Below are 20,056 nucleotides of genomic sequence, written 5' to 3'. Positions count from 1 at the left end.
TAATTGACATTGTGGTTCCTGGTACATGAGCTGACCTTAAGGGGTTTGTAGCTCCCGGCCCCCTTCCTAGGATGATCACTACAGTTTTCTCTATGATGAGATTTCAAAACTATTTGGCTCTGGTTTGATCTCAACTTTTGGGACTGTGAAGGCACACTATGTGTAGCCCTGTCACTGGTGTTTGGCATCTACAAACTTTCTGCATCCCTCCATGAAACATGACAAATGATTCCCCAAGTCAAGATGTAGATACCATTATACTACCTTCACCTTGATATTGTCTATCCCATGGGTCTCCTATGATATGAGCCTCTTTGGTTTCTGGACCCAAGACATCATAGATTTTATACTTTCTTCTATATCTACGGCTGTTTTGGTCAAAGTAGATGCTTGTTTGGTCACAACCTTGAAGCTTGATTTTTGATGGAGGAGAGTTTGGTCCTGAACAGATTTTTGGGTTCACTCTCTGCATAATCATTTTGACCTATCCTCAAAGATATTTGAAAATATTGTTATAGTATGCCATATGAAGAAGGAAGTGGACAGGAGAGGAGCCATACAGTGTTTACCCCAACTACAATTCTAACCACAACCAACAATTGTAATTCTCTTGAATAGAATCTTACTTGAGATCAGCATTGTCTGATGCCATTGTTGTGTTATCAATTTGGTACTCTATAGTATCAAAACTTGTTACTCCAAAGGACCAAGACTCGTACTCTATAGTACAAAACTTTGGTATTGTGGTTTATATTTTTCCTTAGTCAATCTCCATTCATCAACTTTCTCAATTGGATCACTTCCCCCCTCTTGTTTCTCTTCTTGTCCCCTTCCCTCTTTACCCTATTGAACCCTCTCTTGCACTTTGTCTTTCAGCTTCACTTTTCCCAAGCTTGAGTCCACAGTGCCCTCATACCCTTTCCCTTCCATTGTGTTGGCATCAAGCTCTTGTAGTATATCCTGCACTACAACTTTCATTTGATCTTCTCTCTTGCTTGAATCTACAGTAGGCTCAACTCCTTTCCCTTCCACTATGATGGCATCAAGGTCTTGCAATATTTCATACACTTTATCTTTCACTTGTTCTTCTCCCAAGCTTGGTTCTACACCAAGCTCATCCCCTTTCCCTTCCATTGTGCTGGCATCAGGGTCTTGTAGTATTTCCTACACTCACTTCTGAGGATCTTATTGGAACATGTGAGCGGCATCTGACTTGCTATGACCACGAATCCTTCCGATCCACTAGGGTGATGTCGTGGGTGTCCGCTCCAAAAGATCCTCTACCTATATATACACAAAGATTAGATCATTAATTCAAATGAATATAAGCATAGTGTCCAACAAAACACCCCACTTAGTCTTCAATAATGACCTCCCTGACACCTAGGCCTTTGCCTCCGAAGGGATTGCGGTGTTGCAACATGCCTTCAGGTCAGGGATTTCATATTCACGTGATCACGTGAAATTTCTTGTGATCATAATGTTTATTATCACATTCACTTAATCAAAATTAACGTGATCACAAAAAATCCGATAAGTGGTGATGTGGCAACCCACCAAAACCCCACCGGAGTATGTATTTTTTGTATAGGCTCAATAAGAAGGTATGTGAACCCTAAACTAAGCCTACATGGAAATGAAAAAATCCAAGCGGACTTACCAAATTGTATAATTCGTATAGGTTAAAGGTAAGTCACATGAATATTTAACAGGATCACGTATTTTGAAATGTGATCACTCAATGTTATTAATGTGTTTACGTATTTGTGACCACGTTAATGAAATATCTGCTCTCAACATAGCTGCAAAACACAATGGATGGTACTAATGCCAGCAAGGAAGCATGAAGGTACCAACCACGTAAGAAGCCTCCAAAGCCTCCCCACATGATACAAAAGTACGAAACTTACATGAATTGTGTTTTGAGTGTCCACAACATGAGGCCTTGGAAACAATGTGCATGCCATTCCCCTCTTCACATCAGCACACAGTTTGCTTACAAAATCGTAATGGTCTTGGTTTTCCAGGCACTCATTGTAGAGCTTGGCATAATCCATCTGCAAAAAAAAAAACATACTCTACCATAAAAAACAATTAGCTAGGAAGAACACAAGCAATATTACCAAATGAACAAAAAGGTAGCATAAGTACCATGGAGTGTGTCAACATAGCACCCAATACAAAACCATAAGTACCTTAAGACTCAAAATTATTAAAAAGATAGTACCAAATTAGTTCAAGAAAGTACCAAATGAAATAAAGAAGCACCATAAACTACCAAAAAAAGTACTTGGATAGCATCTAGTGTTAACCAGAGTACAAAAATAATTAGAGAAAGGACCAAAATAGTTCAAGAAAGTACCAAAAACACTTAAAAATGTCAGCAAATAAACTAGGAAACAAGCCAAACATGCCAAATCACCAAACCATGTGCAAAAGAAACACTTTCAATAGTCATACACAATGCAATAAGCCAAAAATACAATACCTCTTGCTGTTGAACCTCAACTTAGAGCTTCTCGATATGTTCAAAAACCCCTGTGTCATTGTAACAAGCATTGACTTTCTCCCAACTCGTCCTCAACCTCTCTAATCTCTTCATCAGAGATAGAGATATGTTGTCATAGTAGAACAATGCACGCTTCCAAAGTATTAATGTCCTCCATCAAACTTTTTGTCACATCCTCTTTACCTTCATGTACCAGTAGTTGGTCCTTGTTTGCTTAAATAGAGGCCTTCATGTCTGTTAGGTTTGTCAATCTTGGATGTGACACCAATTTAGTAGTATTTGTCACAATGCCTCTAAATCAGCTAGATAGTCATTCACTTTCCCTCTGCTAGCTTTCTCTATTTCTATGCAGATGTTGTTTCCACTTCGAGTCATCCGTGCCTTCTTATTTGTAGGACACTTCCAAGGGAGGAACCATTTTTCCTCGCCCATGTCTCAATTTTATGATCAAGTTCGTCGTTCCTAGATGCTATCATCAACGCCACCCCTTCCCCAAGCTAGGCCCATGACACTCTATGCCTTGTTGGGATTTTTTCACTACACGGAATTTCTCAAAAGCGTAGCACCCAGTAAATTTGTTGGTCAATTCACCACACAAAAAGGGGCCCTAATAAACTTTAAAGAATAGAAATTTGCAGTCTTCCACCAGATGTGTCTACAAATGGTTTAAATAGATCTTGCGATTCTTTTGGTAATTGTACTTGAAAACAGTTAACGACTACTCACGTGGAAATTCTTCATCAATCATGCCATTAGGGACTTTGCCTTCTAGACTCAAGCCTACTCCTCATGCAGGTCTTCTGCTGTGTAGAAAAACTTGGTTTGTTGGGAGTCCATTTTATTCTTACCTAAAATGTAAAAAAACATAAGAGAAAATTATTGAGATATAGACTAAACGTGTTGTGATGCCCTACAATACCAAAGTTGGTACTCTAGAGTACCAAATTTGGTATTGTACATTTAACTTCAAATGTCACATCAATTACAAGGATGAACATGCAAGATTTAATTAACACAAGCTTGATGATAAATAGCGTACCACGTCTTCACTTGTTGGTAGATTTTGATTCATCTTCATCAAAGAGGAGCGAGGTCTGTTCGGAGTCGGTATCAACAACCTTGCACTGTTTTGCACTAGCCCTTGTGCTGGGATTGGTTTTGTGCTCCTACTCTATTTCTTGGGGAATGGGGTGGAAAATCGGGTGGCAACACCTTTGTTGTTTCTTTTGCCATGGGAGGACACTCTCTCCTTGGCCTTAAATTCCAGTTTGCATGCTAAAGCTGACGCTTTGCTGGTAGCAGCTCCCTTGGCCTTTGGGGTTCTCATTGTTGGAGAGCTGATGCAAGACTATAGAGCTTCTGCAAGCACATGTGATGCTAAGGATATAGAGAGCTCAAGATTGCACAAGGCAACTTGTGAGAGAGCATGCAATGCACCTCGAATTCAACCGTAGGGAAAAAATTTTGGAGCCACTAAATCCACTCGACACACCACTACTCTCACACGGGTGGTTCATTATAAAATTGTCCAAAGAGTTATTAGAAATACCATCATATCTATATAAAAAATAGAAATATAAATTAAATTTGCCTCCAAACTTTCCCTCCACAGTACCAACTAAGAGGAAACAAATTGGCCCTTCTTTTGTACCACCAACCTTTGCTTTCAGTCCTATGCAATTACCACGACCCTCACTTACTTTTAGATACACACGCGGCCATACTCAAAGCAAGGCTAAGTGAGGGAGACACCCCTCACTGTTGGAACTAGGGTTGCAGGGAAACGCACACAGCTTGGAGAAGACAAAGGAAGATCAAGGCACATAATAGAGAGTTTTTACTTAGTGTGCAATGGAAAGCTAGATAGCCCTAGAGTGATGGGCGTATATACAATGCACGGGGCCTCCTAAAGAGGGAAAAAATACCCCGGTGGTCCTAATTTGTTCACACACATGACTACCACATGTATATGGTAACAAACCCCCCCTCGAGTGATGCGGTGAACGAGAGTTGGCACATGAGTAAAGGGAAGTTCCATGCCCTGAGGACATGATCAGACCACAAAGGAGAGTAAGCCCAAAGCTAAGCAAAAAGCTTCTCATGAGACAATGCCTTTGTTGAAAAGATCTGCAAGGTTTTTCTGTGTTGCCACATAATACAAGCTGATCTCCCTGACATAGTGGTAGTGCACCTCAATGTGCTTTGTGCGAGCATCAAAAACTGGGTTGCTTGTAATTTCCAATGCGCTCAGATTGTTAGTGTAGATAGTGTTGGTGGTGTCCTGTCCAACACCCAAATCAGCCATAAGGCGTCTCAGCCATACACAATCAACCGTAGCTGTGAAGACTCCCATGTACTCAGCCTCACAACTAGAAGTGGCCAAGGTAGGTTTCTTCTTGCTCAACCCATGATATACATCAACTTCCAATTATGAAACGAAAACCACTTTTGGACACTCACGTGTCAAAACAACCAGCCCAACCTGAGGCCAAAAAAGCATGTAAGTCAGGCGGCAATGATCCCTTCTTGGGATAAAACAAGCCAAGATGTAAAGTCCCACTAAGGTAGTGGAAAATCCTCTTGATAGCTTGCCAATACTTAGACCCTAAGCTATGCATAAATTTGTTGACATGTGAGACTGCAAATTGAATATTTGGCCTCATGTTGCATACATAAATGAAGAACCCAAGCAGTTTGGTAAAGAGTGACATCTGCAAGATCACCTGCATCATGAAGACTCAATTTCAAACATGTTTCCATGGGAGTGGCAATAGGTTGGCAATCCTCAAGTCCAAACTTACATAGCAATGTCTCTATGTAACTTTTTTGACACAAGGCAATACCACCATCACACTACTTAAACTGTATACCCAAGTAATGATGCAACAGTCCTAGATCTTTTATCTTGAAATTAGCATTCAAATCAGCCTTAAATTCAGCAATGTGTCTCTCATTTAGTCTAGTGATCATCCAATCATCTACATAAAGAACCACAATGAGAAGTACATCACCCTCACACTTTACATACAATGTGATTTCTGTTGGACTGCAATCATCTACATAAAGAACCACAATGAGAAGTACATCACCCTCACACTTTACATACAATGTGCTTTCTGTTGGACTGTTATGAAAGCCTCGTTTGACCAAATGAGTGTCATATTTATCATACCAAGCACGAGGAGATTGCTTCAACCCATACAAAGCCTTCTTACACCTACACACTTTGTCCTCTTGTCCTTTCTTGATTACAAAACCGTGAGGTTGCATTACATAAACCTCAAATATGTCACCATTCAAGAAATCAATAACAATGTTTGATTGATGTACATCGGGAAACCAAAATGAGTTGCCAATGCACATAGAAAAAAGTCTCTTCATAATCTATGCCTTTTTTATGCGCATAACCCTCTGCAACAAGTCAAGCCTTATGACAATCGATCTCACCATCCGGATTGCATTTCAACTTGTAAACCCACTTCGTACCAATGGTATTTCTGCCAGGAGGCAAATCACATAAAGTCCATGTGTCATTTTCTATAAGTGCATCATATTCTGATTGCATGGCAGCCATCCATTTTTCTAAATTCTGTGCTTCATTGAAAGATAGAGGTTCCTCAACATCATGTAAGCTAGACACGGTGAAAGCATAACAATCTAATGCATAAGATGCATGGTGAGAGCCTGAACCAGTACGCCTAGACTAAGGTGCATCCAAGTTATTGTCACACAATGTATGCACCAGCCATTTTGGCATACCTCTAGCCTGCTCATTTTCAATCCTTTCCTCATCAAGTACATCATGTATATCTGCATTAGTAATAGGCTGATCTTTAACATTTTTGAAAACCCCCATAGGCTGTACATTTGCCTCATTGGAATTTACAATCAAACTTCCACCACTCAAAAGAGGCAACAAAGTGTCATAAATGTCATGTGAGCTAACATTAATGTCTCTTGTACATGATAGCAAGGGTTGAACAAAATCTTCCACAAACACAACATCTTCTGAAACTAAAATATGCTTTGTTTGTGGATGATACAGCCTGTAACCTTTGCTTTCAGCACTATAACCAACAAAAATACATTTGACAGCCTTATCATCCAATTTTTTGCGTTGTGTTTGTGGCACAAAGCATATGCCAAACAACCAAAAACACGCATGTTCTCAATAGAAGGCTTCCTATCATGCCATGCTTCATATGGAGTAATAGATAGAAAATCTTTTGTAGGACGCCTGTTTAGTACATAAGTGGCACAGATGATGGCCTCAAGTGAAAAAGAATGCGGCAAAGCTTGACTTTTGACCATACATCATGCCATTTTCCTAAGTCACATGTTTTTCCTCTCAGCAACACCATTTTGTTGAGGTGTATAAGGCACTATACATTGTTTTTTTATCCCACGACTAGCCAAAAATGCATTAAATTCATGAGACATATACTCCCCTCGATCGGAACGGAGGATGCCCATAGTACCTTTTGAGACATTTTCCATTAGAGAAATTTTGAACTCATTTTTGGGCCTTTTAAGAGTGCCACATCATCAAAGTTGTACAAAAGAAAGCAACCTTGTAGACCCCTCTAAATATTCCTTAGAACGCCATGATATGACCTATCATTGGAAAGTTCTTGAAAAATGGATTCTAAAGAGCCAAGGTCCGAAATGTTTGGATGACTTCTATGAAAGTTATGCCATTTGTTTTCAATCAGCCAGGTTTTGTTACCATTACGGTAATCTAAAATCACCTTTTTCTAGATCTACATGAAGGCAATGTCCGATACATGCATGCTATATATCAATAGATAGCATTTGAAGAGTAGATTCTAAATATCCAACCTTCGACAAGTTTGGATCTTATTTGCAAAAAATTTACCAATCCCCACTTTTTGAAAGCTATGCCACATCAACAATTCTTACAAGGCCCACTTTTGAGTCCAAACTTTTCCTAATACAGCCATAGCCAGAAATTGTTTGAAGCACATAAGAACTTTGGACTTTGCTTTAAGCGGAAATACCCATGCATGCGTAATCATCAATGAAAGTAACAAAGTAAAGGTAATTTCCCAAGGACGGAGCTTGCATGGGCCCACAAACATCACTATGCACTTGCTGCAACCTGCATGTGGTCCTAACTGAACCATCCTTTGGAAACTTAGAACGTTGAATTTTACCCAAATATAGCCTTCACAAACATGTTTGATAGGTGCTTCAAGAGGCGACAAAGAGGTAACCATATCAGACTTCGGCAAACGTAGCAAACTGACAAAATTCAGATGCCCAAAATGTGCATGCCATAGTTTTGCATATGAAACAACCCTTGAATCTGAAACTGCATTTGCAAAATTTTGTCCACACTTGTCATACAAAGTGAGCTTATACAACCCACTGAACAAAAGGCCATATGCAGCAATTTCATCACCAAAACTGAGATCATGAATTGTACATCTGTCTCCACAAATTTGACTACAAGTCCAAGTCTAGCAAGTGCGGATACAGACAATAGATTCTTCTTGATCCCAGGTACATAAAGTGCATCAACAAGTGTGAAATAACTACCATTTACAACAATAAGCACAACCTTTCCAACTCCCTGAACAAGATAAGAGGCATTGTTGGCATAAGTGATTGAATTCCCATGAGAGATAGACTCGACAGAGGTGAACAATTCACAATGTGAGGAAATGTGCTTTGTAGCATCATTGTCGAAATACCACACATGTGAATCTGCAGCAACTGACATGCATGCATCATGGATGACAGGATTGTAAGTGCACTCTGCACTAAAAGCCATTCTGCATCAACAACAGTATCACAGTCTCCTTTCACAGAAGACTCAACAATGGCTGCATTTTTAGTGGAACTAGCATTTGCAATGGAACCACCCTCTTTCTTCTTAGCCTCTTTGGCCTTCAACTTAGGATACTGCTTGGTAAAGTAATCATTAGCTTTACAATAATGGCAATGCATCTCGTTTTTTCCCTTATCACCAGAATTTCCAAACGAATTGTTGTCAACATAAACATTAGGAACATGTGATTGTCCACTCGCAAAAGAACAACAAGAAGTCGCTGCATTGCTATTACCACCCTTTCTTTGAGTAGCAATAAAAGCCTTTCAGTTGCACGCTGTCTAGTCCTATTTTTTCTAGAAAGTGACTCTTGCAACAGCAATGTGCATAATGGATCAAACTTGACAATTTCAAGATTTCCTTGGGTCATAAGTCTCCAAGTACTAGCAAACGTTTGGTAAGAATCTTGTAAGGCATCAAGAACAATCTGCACAAGGGAACTATCTCAAATGACTTCACCTACAGAAATAAGCTGCTCATTGATATCCTTGACACCAGCAAGAAAAATGTCCAGATCATCTTCCTCATGCATAATCTTCAACTCCAGTTCTTTACGCAGCAATGCAATTTTTGCCTCAGTGTGGCTTAGCCAGAATATCCCAAGCTGTTTTGCAGATTTCATTGAGCAAATAAGAGGAGTAATGGTGTGCTTCATAGACAATGCAATCAACGCATGAGCTTGCGCACCCTTTACATCCCAAATGAGCTTGTTCTACTATAGACAAAACAACTCTAATAGCAGCAATCCTTGCAGCAAGACCTTGAACATCCTCAATATCACCCACATCCTCATAACCAGGACGTACATCAATGCCTTGCACAATATTCTAGACACCCTTTGACACAAGAACATGTTGCATCATGTAAGCCCACATAGGGTAATTTTCCCCATCCAATCTGTCCTGAGTAGAAAACATCTTGAACACATTTGCGTTGTAGTCACCCATGGTAAATGTTGTACCTATTGTGAAAACTACCCAAAAATTAAACAAAGCGTGAACAACATGTGCTCTATAGCACAAACCATAGAAGATTGTAAGGGACCTATTATGCAAAAAACAACACTGACAAAATTTTTGCATAAAATGACAAAATAGATTGTGCAGTACTGCCTATAGTGGAAATGGAGGCCGAAATGAGCAGGCATGTGTTGGAGCTACTGGCGACTAAGCTCAGGAGGACGCAACCTACTCTAATACCAATTGTTGGAATTAGGGTTGCAGGGAAACGCACACAGCTTGGATAAGACAAAGGAAGCTCAAGACACACAATAGAGTGTATTACTTAGTGTGCAATGGAAAGATAGATAGCCCTAGAGTGATGGGAGTATATACAATGCACGGGGGAGAAAACCTCCTAAACAGGTAAAAACTGCCCCGGAGGTCCTAGTGTGTTCACAGACATCACTACCACATGTATATGGTAACAATCACCTGGTTAGATGGACAACATGTTTGCATGTGAAGTTACATCATCACCCCTTTATAAAGGTTGCACAGTATGTGAGGATTCCAAATAGGCAGCTTCAACAAGAGTCCTTGGATGGATGCTTAGAGGGAAAGCCAACAAATTAGCATAGAGGGACACCCATCTTAAGTTGCAGGGGAGTATTTAGGATGATACCTTGAATAAAATCAATTACATACAGTATGCACCTCAATATGATACAAAGTATTAAAGGTTAGATATGGAGGTTCAACATTGGACTCATCAAATCTCCATAATGGTTTAGCATAGGGAGAAAAAGAGTACGGAGAGGAAATTAAAAGTTATTAAGGTGTTGCAATAGAAAATCCTATTACTCGGTACACCCTCATAAAGGAGGTTTGGTGAGGGAGTTCCCACAAGTGCAAATAGGTATCACTCTATTTTAAACCCAAGAAAACATAGGAACCTAGGAAAACACCCCATAGGTCATGGTAAAATATCAAGATATATCTATCAGCTTCATTAGCCAAATTTTCCCACTAGGACAGTGCAAGTTAAATATTCAAGGTGTGCACTCAATAAAACAGTATAACCATCTACTCCATCTAGTAAATAAAAGCCAACCATAGTAGATGTAGAATAGCAGGCTGAAGCAAATATTCAATGTAAATATAGTGACTAGTACAGACAATTGGTACAATGTAGTTGGATGTAGAAATCAAAGTCAAGTGAAGCAATCCTACCCATCAGCTCCATCAAGAAAAATAGAGCGATATTTTTCCATAGAAGGAAAAGCAAGTTAACCATCCACGGTAATGATTCGTAAGATATAATAGAGTGTGTGACTTTGAGAGATAAATTATTCAAAGCCAAGTAAAGCGACCAAGCACGTATCTGTGTGTGTGTGTGTGTGTTTGGGTGGGGGGGGGGGGGGGAGAGAGAGAGAGAGAGAGAGAGAGAGAGAGAGAGAGAGAGAGAGAGAGAGAGAGAGAGAGAGAGTGAGAGAGAGGTAAGAGGGATCACTACAATTAAAAAAGCCTATCACATGAGCTCAACAATAAGGATTATTTTACTATATTCTTTGACGTATTTTTATAATCAAACAAGTTTTGAAAAAATGATCCTAAAAAAACATTCACATTGATAGGAAAAGGTTCCCTTTTCTTGGTGAAAATGTCATAGCTAATGGGTTTTATAAATATTCCTTGAATGCATGGGATATATAGGTTTTATGTGTAATGATTCCTCAAAGAAAGAATGAGAGAGAGAGAGAGAGAGAGAGAGAGAGAGAGAGAGAGAGAGAGAGAGAGAGAGAGAGAGAGAGAGAGAGAGAGAGAGAGAGAATAGTAGTAAACACATTAGTATAGCAAGAAGGCTGCAAGGTTGAATGTGTGATGAGGAGTATGAACAAGGAAGCTGAGTTGTGAAAGTGCAAGACGGCAAGAAGGAAGCAAGAGACTGAGGTTACAGGAAAAGTAGGTATGTAGTGGTAAGGAATGAGGAGCTTTAAAGAAGAGCAGAACCAAAGTATGGGCATTGAGATCGGCTAACGATAAATCTTGGGCACTCAGCTAAGCTTGTGCTTGAACATTTTCTACCATGCAAGCTAGAGACATTGGCAATGAGATGATTGACAAGCGACGATGCCATCATGTCAAGTCAACCCATTGTGGGCTTTTCCATGACCATGAGCCTTGTTTGTCCTATCCATCTGCATTGTCCATCTCCCTTACGTAAAGGAATTCAAACTTCATGTAGCTCTATTGAGTAATTGGTTGAGCTTTATTAAAATTTAGGCCCCACTATCAAAGAGATAAACGAACCAATTCATTTACCAAGGAAAACAAGACAGTCTAGCTCCAAAATACTTTTAAGATTTTGCAAACACGGACCTTGGGGGAGAGAGAGAGAGAGAGAGAGAGAGAGAGAGAGAGAGAGAGAGAGAGAGAGAGAGAGAGAGAGAGAGAGAGAGAGAGAGAGAGAGAGAGAGAGAGAGAGAGAGAGAGAGAGAGAGAGAGGAAGAAGAAGAAGAAGAAGAAGAAAAGAAAGAAAGAAAAGGATAATAAGAAGAAGGAGAAGAAGAAAATTTTTAATGTTGTAGAAACATTCTCGAGGAGCCTCAAAGGTCAATTCGGAAAGTCTCAAACTTGAGACTCGTTAACCACACAATGGATCACCAAAAACTCTATTACTAGCCATAGAAAAGGACAGTGAAGAAAATTTTTACCAATATCTGGTTGAAATTTTGAAAAATTTGTTGGGTTTTACACTATAGCATGTAAATATATTTATAATGGAATTTTGGAGGTTTTGTGGGTTTCACACTATATCATGTAGAATATTTATAGCTGATGGGAATGGGATTGTGGTAGCTAGGGTGGATGGAAGATAAACATCGTACACACAAGTGAGTGTGTTGGCTAGATTATCACTCAAGCGAATTAGGTTCCAAGATCAATTAACTTGGACTCATAAACACGATCTTGAGCATTTTTTATGCCATCACAAGCTCACCATAAACAAGGGAGATGTAATACAAAAAAGACTTGGTTTATTCATTCATGAAATGAGCTTTAAGTAGCTCTACAGCCTTGCATCATTGCATGTGGGGTAAATCCACCTTTCCTCTCCTTGACTCGTACTCTAGTACTCTAGGAAAAAATCTCATGCCTTAAAATCTTCCCCTTGAGGTTGGACTAGGAAGAAACTGACATCTCTAGCACACTCTAATCCAAGAGCAAAATAATATCTCGAATCCAGGAGACCATCCCCAATCCATGAGACAAACTATCTCTAATCCAAGAGACACTCAACACCTCCCCTCAAACAGATGTATAAAATTGAGACCAAGCTATCTCCAAACAAATACAATTGAAGGGAAAAGGAAAACAAAAAGAAACTAGAGAATGTCGTCGTGGACCAGAAGGCTACTGCCACCTTCTTCTTCATCTTCATCTTTGTTTTCTTCTGTCAAATACACTTTGGGCCTCCGATTTTTGTTGGTTCTTCCTTTGTCCCTTTTGAAACACTTGGAAGGAAGGTGACCCTTCTTCCCACAAATGTTACAAGTCTTTAATGCTAGACAGTCCTTTGCTATGTGCCCTTCTTTGACATACTTGAAACAAGTTTTGCTACTAGAGCCAACTACAAAAATTCCCCCCTTGCTTCTTATCCTCGGACATTAAAGAGTTGATGACATCTTGAAAATCTGGTGTTGGATCCTTCTCTTCAATGATGGTCATGATTTGGTCAAAGCTAGGTGGTAAGGCTGCTAGAAAAACAGTGATTTTGTCCTCTTGTGGTGCTGCATTGTTTACATAAGCTAGTTTTGTGGTCATGCTTTTGAAGAGATTGACCAAGTTTGCAATATCTTTGTTATTTTTCATTTGTAATTTTTATAGATCTTTCTTTAAGGACACTTTGCTCTTCTTTTTCCTAGCTCCAGAGTTTTTTTTTCTAGTTCTTCCCATGCAACTGATGAGGTATCACAATCATCAGTAAAGTGTACATAATTGTCATGTAGTGCATTGGTTATGATTCCTAATGCCTGCTCATCCTTAGATTGATTTTGTGCGCTCATAGCTCGTGTCTGTATGTATGCTCCATCAATGTGGATGATGGATAGTGATGGTTCATTCGACCATTCCCCAAAGTCCCTTTTTCATTAAGTAACCTTTCAAGTTGGTTTGCCAAGTATTAAATCCCTCTTTATTAAATTTCATAAGCCCTTTCTCTTCCATTGTGCTAATAGAGTGGTCTTAGCTTAGGAGACTCTCCTAGCCGGTGCCTCTACCACTTTACACAAGCACAAGTATCCATCAAGAAAATAAAGTTTATTTGAAGTTATTCTGCTTTGATGGATTCATTTTATTACAAGTTAGGAGAGAAAGAGAGAGAGAGAGAGAGAGAGAGAGAGAGAGAGAGAGAGAGAGAGAGAGAGAGAGAGAGAGAGCGAGAGCGAGAGAGAGAGAGAGAGAGAGAGAGAGAGAGAGAGAGAGAGAGAGAGAGAGAGAGAGAGATTTTTCCTTGTCGAAGTGAAGCACCTCTTCACAGGAGTGAAGTCCCTCTTCACTTGCGGAATTTCTTTGAAGTTTTTAACTCTAGAAGCCTTTGAGTTTAGAATCTCTTTTGGTTTAAATGCTCAAAGGAGTCCTAGGGAAAGTTCCTTTTTTTTGAGGCTTATGGTTGAAGCTCCAAAAGGGTAGCCAAAAGTTGGCCAAGCTATGGGACATGCCCCTAAGTTTGAAGCCTCTTTGTTATTACTTGGTGGGAACAACCCTTAAATGGTTGCGAGCCTTTGGAGATCAAGGGCAGGGCCACTCGTTGCGATGAAGGGGGTTCCAATAAGAGTCGGGAGGTAGTCGAGTAGGCCCTCGGGCAAGTGGGGTCAGCTCGAGCAACAGTCCGTGGTCGGATGAGAGATCGTGCCGTTCGTGGCCGGTCGTTGGTGTGCAGACAAAGAGATCCACCGACGGAGCCTGAGAAGAGCGTCCGGTGGGTGGCGAACCCGCCCGTCCCTTGCAATGGATTTCACCTCCGTTTTAAGATCTGCCCAGTGGGCACCCAAATTGGTTGGTCTGTTTTGTGTGTGGCCCCTCAAATAGGGATGGTTAACCGTATAAAAACGGGTGTTCCCACCATGGGTAGGACCAGCTTAAGAGTAATTGGAGCCCCTTTTTCCACAAGGGTACAATGTGCATTAAATGTCTTTAGATACACACACACACACAATTTTTTGAGCTTCAAAAGTGCAGGAAAAACAGAGAATAGAGCTTGGAAAGCTTGAGGTTTGTTCAAAGTATCAATCGACAAAGCCTAGCTCAAAGTTAGTGTGGATGGGCTTAATTGAAAGCTCTCGAGACGGGCTACACACACAAACACCAATTGCAAACGCCAATTGCTAAAGTGAGGAGCAGCTATTGAATGCAAATACAAGCTCCTAATGGAAAATTAATGAACTCTAATGCTAATTAGGCTTCCAATTAGCCAGTGAGTAGTGGCGCAAGAGTCTTTAACTCAAGAAATGCTCGTGCGAGCGAATGGAATACTAATTAGGCATGAGATATGCAATAGGAGAGTAAACCTAATGGATCTAGTTAATGATGATTAAGGAATGCTAATCATACTCACATGCAAATGCAAAATAACAAACCTAGCTAGCATACCCGTGCGCTGTTACCGAGCTGTTACCACTTGATGGCAATGGGATCATGCTAGCTAGGGTGGATCAAAGATAAACATCATGCACACAAGTGAGTGTGTGTTGGCTAGATTATCACTCAGCAATTTAGGTTCCAAGATCAATTAACTTGGACTCATAAACATGATATTAAGTATTTGCTAAGCCATCACAAGCTCACCATGAACAAGGAGATGTAATGCAAAATAGACTTGGTTTACTCATTCATGCACACAAGTGAGTGTGTGTTGGCTAGATTATCACTCAAGGGAATTAGATAAACATCATGCACACAAGTGAATGTGTGTTGGTTAGATTATCACTCAAGCAAATTAGGTTCCAAGATCAATTAACTTGGACTCATAAACACGATCTTGAGTATTTGCTAAGCCATCACAAGCTCACCATGAACAAGGAGATGTAATGCAAAATAGACTTGGTTTATTCATTCATGAAATGAGCTCTAAGTAGCTCTACAACCTTGCACCACTGCATGTGGTATAAATCCACCTTTCCTCTCCTTGACTCATACTCTAGTACTCTAGGACAAAGCTCACATCTTGCAATAGCGGGTTTTGTTCAAGTGGAGCTCATAATCTAGCCAAGATTCCATGCTCGAAAAAAATTGTTTTTTCAAATACTTGGAAAACCTACCTATGAAAGATCATGGTCGTAAATGACCATATTTGAAGGTTTCTACACTAGATTTCTCTAGAATTTGTAGGTTTTCTTACCTTCAAATTTAAAGTTAGAGGCAAATCTCAAAACTTAAGGTGGGATTACATAAACCTAAGTTTTTTCAAGCACTGCTTGGAGTTTGTGATTTAGCTTGTGATTTAGCTGGTTCAAAATACACTAATGGTCAGCATTTTTCTTCTTGATTGATAAAACACTAAAGGTTGTTGAAAGAAGCTTTGATGCATGCTACTGAGGGTGCTCACGTGTACTGATCCATACCTTTCAAGGCAAGGGAATCACAAAAATCCGTGCTTTGCATAGAAATTTTAACAATTGTGAATGAAAATCCGGATATTTATATCCAAGAACACAAAAATTAGCAAGTATACATATCCTTACCTTTGCACACATATCCTTACCTAATTGGTCACGCACAAAAAGGAGCATTAAATAAATAACGATGCCTCATAGATGGGAGGTTGAATGAATAACTAAGCCTTGTGTGACCATGCAAGGGCTTATTTATTCATTTAATGCTATGTCTAGGCATAATTGGCTTAGTTATCTATTACTGATAACTAAGCCTCATGTGACCATAGCATAACTAAGCCTCATGTGACCATAGCCTAAGTGAGGTATGGTATGACGGGAGTTGATGAACGTTCATCTACACTCTTATGCTTGGGAAAGCCTCCACTGCTTAGAGTTGCATATCTTAATAGGTTTTCTTGTTGCATCCTCAATCCGTGGTCCGTCATTGACCGTGCTCGAGAAAGTCTTGCACAAATTTTAGTCCGTTTAGCATACTTGACCTACAAATTTATTTTAATTTTGAAGGTACTTATAGAAATTTAGCGTCAAAACCCTCTCTTCAAATTCCCTATTTAAGGGTGTTCTCTTAATTTTTAGAAAAAAGTTTGTTCGAGCCATCAGCTAGAGCCTAGAGAGGAGTTGGTTGAGTTTCCATTTCCGAGGGCCAAAATCCAGCACGTGTGAGGGATTGCAGCGGCGGCAGCTTTTCGAAGGCGGCCATTTGTGACCGTGTGACGGCTGCAGTTTTTAGAGCAGGCCGAGGACGACGATGTGACTCCGGAGCGCTTGAGGATGGGCAGGGGCCGGCCCACAGAGGCCACGCTGGCAATGACTTGCCATCCCCAAGTCCTTCTCAATCAGAAAGCGCGTGAGAAAAAAGGAAGAGAGAGAGAGAGCGCTACAACTCGCCACAGCGACGCGCACGTGAAGCTTGGAGTGTAGTACTAGTCGTAATAGTTCGATAATCATAAGAAGACGGCTTTTTTGCTTTTTTGCTTTTCTGGTACCAAAAGGTTTCTGTACTCCCATCTCTTATCCCTCGTTGCACTCGGATTACACTTTTACTTTCCAATAACATCGTTAAGTGCTATTTTTCAAAACTTTTGCAAAACTCACAATGGTGAGTGAATTATATTGAACAACCCAAAAAATTACAAGGTCTAGTCATGCTCTTGTTGGGCCATGACATCATCCAGAGACTATAATTACATAAGGGCAGCCACCTCCACCAACGCGCCGCCTCTTCTTCGATACACAGGGTCTATAAAGTTGTCCTTTTGAGATCTTTTATTTAGTGATGGCCAACATAGAATACCAGTTTTTTTTCTAGCACCTGTTTTCTCTTGCTATGGGCATCTAAGTGGTGTTCTTGGATGACCCAACAATTGACTATCTTCTCCTTTTTTACTTCCTCCCAGAAAAGGGTACTCTTCTTACAGGTTTTCAACCCCTTTATGTTCCATGATTGGATAGTGAGAGACTCCATCATTAACGAGGGGTTCATTGGGATAGAGGAACAAATTATTCAGCATTCAATCCCCCCCCCCCCCCCCCTTTGTCGCTTCCAAGTGAGGAACTCTAGGAAGAACACCCCAAATGAGTACATTTCCCCTTTGAAAGTGCACCTAATGCTTTGGTAGTACTCCGGAGGCACATCTTGGTGCCCCTACGAATGTGCTCACACTCAAATGAGTGCCCAATGCTCAAAAGGGGGTGGGGGGGGGTCACTTAATATCTATGTGACTATCACGTGAATGCAGTAGAAGGGATTATTAAATTTTATGTTTTCTCAAATTTTCACATATAGAAGGATACCATAAAATGAAATTTGAAAAAAAAATACAGATTGAATACGTGAAGGGTGCATTTTATTTGTAAAAAATTTACAGATAAGGAGATTTAGAAATAGTTCTTGCATGTACCCAATATGCACAATTTATAAATAGAGACCCCCCTAAGGCCTAGTGCACTTATTAGCATTGCCATGTCAATGTCAGACACTGTAGCCTCATGATTTTCATCGAGCCACTCTTGATGTATAAAGCACAGCCCTTGTGTTGCCCCACAAAAAATTTCCTTCTGGTGTTGCATTGTCAGCATGTGTTTCATCCCCTCATCTCCTTGCAGTCTATCATCTAAGCTTCCACCTTCCATGTACTCAAACACTAAGCACCTCTCTTTTTCAACCTTGCAATAGTCTAATGAGGCCCCAAGTTTTAATGCTAAGTCTTCCCCAGAGTTTCCATCTCTTCTATGAACTCTCTTTCTCCTTGATAGCTAAATTGCAGCAGCTTCTTGATGGAAACCATAGCCCCATCTTTAACTCAACTTTGTACACCTTGCCAAACTCTCCTATGCCAATAACTCTCCTCAATAAAAAAAATTTCCTTCTCTAAAATCTATGCAATGCCAACTTTCTAAGAGGCCTCTCAAAGGTAGCCACATTTATGTTGAGTAATTTCCTCTCCCCTCCTATGTTTGAGTTGTAGTTTCCATGGCATCATTCCAAATTAAGATTTTTGAGCACACATCAATATTTATTTGTCCCTTCTTAGCCCTCTACATTATACCCTCAACATAAAGATTATTGAGCACATTATCAATATCTACTTATCCCTCTACATTATACCCCACATGACTATCAATACATGAGTGCAAAAGCATGAGAATCCCCATAGCAATGTTTTTGGCTCATTGCAGCATAGTAAAGTGATTATGATTGATTCATATTCCACTTACACCATTGTTTATGCATCTCTCAGATGTCTTGTTATCTTATAACACATTGGCACATGGTGGCAATGATTCACCTCATTGGCATAGGGTTGCATAGGGTTGTGTTCAATACTTGCTGAAGGAGCAATGTTGAGCTGTTAAATTGAAGGGACTGGGCAAGAAAAGTAGTTTCTACACATCAATTTGAACCAAAAAGAAGAAATTGGCATGTGGACAAAGGCCTCCTTCAAGTTTATTATAGGAAAGGTCCAAAAGTTGTGTGGTTATGAGATGCATAGGACTCTCAAGTATGGCAACCCCCATGCTCAACATCATTGGGACAGTGAGATAAATAATATTTTTGAGGACGTTGCCCTCTAGTCTATTGTAGGAGAAGTTCGTTACCTATATGATATTGAGGTTTCTATCATTGTCCAAGAGGTATCATGTGTAGAGTCTAGTAGTTACATGAATTCATCAATGGAGCTAGGGTGAGAGCTCTTGAAGTAACGTCTAAAAACTCCAATAAAGTCCCTAGACCTCTATAGCCACTACCCAAAATTTGTATGAATGTAAACATTTGACCATGGAGGTAATCTTCGGGCCCATTCACATGACAACCAATCCCTAGAGGGATAGGCACACTCAAGGAATAGTTGTTGAGATCAACCCATAGATATTTGGAGGCATTTTCAATCTCAATAGGTATAAGACCTTAGAGGCTATTGTTGCCCATTTCTAGCATTTTCAACTATTGCATGCTCCATATGAAAGCACGGATGCTCCCCTGTGAGATGGAGAGTAGGAGCCATTGCCATTTAGTATAGTTGGAGAGCTCAACAAATAACATACCAAAAAAAGTAAGTTGTTATTTAGAATGAGAACTCTCTGTTTGGAAAACCACCCTATCTCTTTCAAAATTTGTCTTGTGAACTCATCATACCACATTGACAAGCTCTACAGACACCTACAAGATCTATCTCACCATGTAGATGATTGAGGTTGAGGTCCAATGCATGGAGCTTGCTAAAACTATAAGCGAGGGTTGCTGAAATTTCTCCTACAAACCCATCATTCATAGGTCTGGGCCCTTGGATAATTCAACTGTCTAGTAGCCTATCACGGGCAATGTAGGACTGAGAACATCAAGACTAGAATGATGGGCACACAAAGTAGGAGTGTGTAGTGTCAAATGGGATGAATGGTGATGACAAGATTCGGAGATATTGATGTACTTGTAAGGTGCTTCAAGGGCAACTTGTACTGACAAGGGGGTGTTCTACGAGTTGTTGTCAACTAGAGACAAGAGTAAAGGGTTCAAAGGGGTGAAGAAAATGGCCATATGTGGCACGCTCATACAGCCTTAACAAAGAGTGGTGCCAAG

General features: G+C 40.1%; 1 pseudogene; it reads right to left on the bottom strand.

Moving 5' to 3' along the window:
- Positions 1-843: 843 nt before the first annotated feature.
- Positions 844-19,751, bottom strand: LOC147427298 (brassinosteroid LRR receptor kinase BRI1-like; annotated as a pseudogene).
- Between the last annotated feature and the right edge of the window lie 305 nt (positions 19,752-20,056).

This window comes from Adiantum capillus-veneris, chromosome 24, assembly GCF_014529385.1.
Source record: "Adiantum capillus-veneris isolate H3 chromosome 24, ASM1452938v2, whole genome shotgun sequence".
Taxonomy (NCBI): Eukaryota; Viridiplantae; Streptophyta; class Polypodiopsida; order Polypodiales; family Pteridaceae; genus Adiantum; species Adiantum capillus-veneris.
This window is presented reverse-complemented; position numbering and strand designations above follow the sequence as displayed.